Here is a 2810-nt window from a genome sequence, read left to right as displayed (position 1 = left end):
CCGACAAATCCCGATAGGAGCTCCACATATCTCGTTCACAGGGCACACCGGATGAGCAAGACGACGGGTTGGCATAGACCCTGGTTGCCCAGGGGGCGCCGGACATCGCTCGGTTTGGACCAACACTTAGACAAGCATTGGCCCGGGGGGGCTAAAATAAAGAGGACCCTCGGGCTCCGAAAACCCAAGGGAAAAAAGGGGTAGGTGAGGCAAATGGTAAAACCAAGGTTGGGCCTTGCTGGAGGAGTTTTATTCAAAGCGAACTGCCAAGGGGGTCCCATAAATCACCCAACCGCGTAAGGAACGCAAAATCCAGGAACATAACACCGGTATGACGGAAACTAGGGCGGTAAGAGTGGAACAAAACACCAGGCATAAGGCCGAGTCTTCCACCCTTTACCAAGTATATAGATGCCTTAATTAAATAAGAGATATTGTGATATCCCAACATAATCCTGTCGACCATGGAGCAATCTTCAACTTCACCTGCAACTAGCAACGCTATAAGAGGGCTGAGCAAAGCTGTAACATAGCCAAGCAATGATTTGCTAGGAAGGGTGAAAAAGGTTAGAGGCTGACATGGCAATTTGGGAGGCTTGAAGAACAAGTGATAGGTAGCGCAGCATAGCGATAGACTCGAAGCAACTAGCATAGCAATAATAGTAGTGAGATCTAGGGTAGCGGTCATCTTGCCTGAAATCCCGCAAGGAAGAAGAACGAGTCCGTGAAGAAGATGAAGCCATGAAGACGAACCAAGTGTAGACGAACGAATCCTCACGATCGCAACGAAACAGGAACTATCGAGAAGAAGCACACAACATGGTAAACACACCACACATGAACATGACATGATGCACAAACAAGTATGATGCAAGACAAGACTACATGAAGCTACTCATGGCAAGAGATGATTCATACAAGAACAACACATCAAGGCAAGTTTAAATGAGGCCAGAAACAACATATAACAAATCCGGTAAGTCCTCATGTGCAAATTTCGAAGTTGGTCCAGATCTGAATAAACATTATGTTCAAGTTGTTAATCAACAAGTTAATATGCACCAAGATGATCTACACGAGATTCTAGTCAAGTTACATATAAAGTTCATTAGATTTGGAGCTACGGCCTAGAAGATATGAGCAAAACAAGTTAAACATGGCATTGATGCAAAATGCACACAAACATCAAGAAAAAACCTCAAAACATGGATGCAACACGATAATATGAAACTACATGCAAAATCAAGCAAGTTTCATATAGAGCACACTCAAAACGGAGCAACGGTTCAACGCATACACCTAAACATGATATAACAACAATCTGTCCAAAATAGCAACTAGGCATCTAGCAAGCATCAAAACAATATGCTACAACATCTCAACATGAAAAAAAGACATGGGCATGATGTATAGGTAAAGCATAACAAAACATGAACACTGAGCTATCTCCAGAAATCACTAGAACATGCTCCAAAACACATGGCAAGATTGCAAATAATAACAGTTTCAGACTTAGCAGAAATAACATCAGGTTGCAATGTTTAGAGCTATCAAACAACATGCTACATGACCTTATCATGGCAAACAAAGGCATGGCATGAATCTACTAATTGCATAGAACAAAAGTCCATTACTGACCATGAGCCAAAAGGATCATAAGATATCATGGCACCCATGTAAACATGGCAAATGATATGACAGATTCATACATGGCAGGAACAACAATAAGTAGGCATGTTGGTGATCTTGTAACACTCACCACAGAGCAATACATGGCATTACAAGGTGACCAACAATAACAAGACACATGTATGAAGCTAAGCATGGCAAGAGAAAGTTCGTAGGGTGCATGGATCACTAGCAAAGCTCATGGCAAAACTGAACATAATGTTAACAGGCTGACAGCAACATTATTTAGCAATTTGGAGCAAGATTACAACAAGCTACAGCAGGCTATAAATTCAACCAGGGGCATGGATTAATATAGAATGACATGTATAACAAAACATCCTTTGTGAACATCTCCAGACTATGCATAGAATGACTTATAGAAGCAGGTTGACATAGCAACAAAATATAACAGAATCAACCTAGCAAAACAGTAACAGCAAGTACCCTACTTAACAAGCTTGATGCACTTACTACAAGACTCACAAAAATACATGGATGGCATCACTGTAAAGATGGCATGATGTAGTTCAAAACACATGTAGAGCTCATGCTCATAGGAGGCACACATTAAACATGGAAAAAATGACAAATGAGGATGTTCTGTTAACAGACAGCAGACAACATTATATAGCACTCTTGCAACGATGATTAAGGCATGAATATGCACTAAAATAAACATCACACAATGGAATGAAATGTGGAGAATCTCATGAAGAACATTTTGACATATTACACGCACAAAACGGAGCAGTATGCAAAGAGATAAGGCATGAAAAAATGGACGGGGACGAGCAGGACGGAGAGATCCAGGCGAGACGCGACCGTTTGGTTGGAGGGTTCAGGGTGGACGAGCCGGATCGGGACGAGGAGGTCCCGACCGAGCTCGAGGACGGCCATGGCGGGTCGACGAAGCTCCGGCGAGGGGCGGCTTCCCGGGCGCGAAGGGAGACGGATTGGGGCGGCGAGGCCCTCCTCCGGCCAGATCCGGCTCGATCTGGCGCGGGGCGAGGTGGCGGAGCGGCGGATCCGCGGGGCGGTAGGGCACGGACGGGCACGGGACGCCGGCGGTGGACGGGGCACAGGGCGGCGGAGCCCGGCGGCGCTCTGGGTAGGCGGCAGCCTCGGGCGCTTGAGGCGCG

The sequence above is a fragment of the Triticum dicoccoides genome, chromosome 1B, assembly GCF_002162155.2.
Source record: "Triticum dicoccoides isolate Atlit2015 ecotype Zavitan chromosome 1B, WEW_v2.0, whole genome shotgun sequence".
NCBI classification, from domain to species: Eukaryota; Viridiplantae; Streptophyta; class Magnoliopsida; order Poales; family Poaceae; genus Triticum; species Triticum dicoccoides.
The sequence above is the reverse complement of the archived record's forward strand: the minus strand, read 5'-3'. Positions refer to the sequence as shown.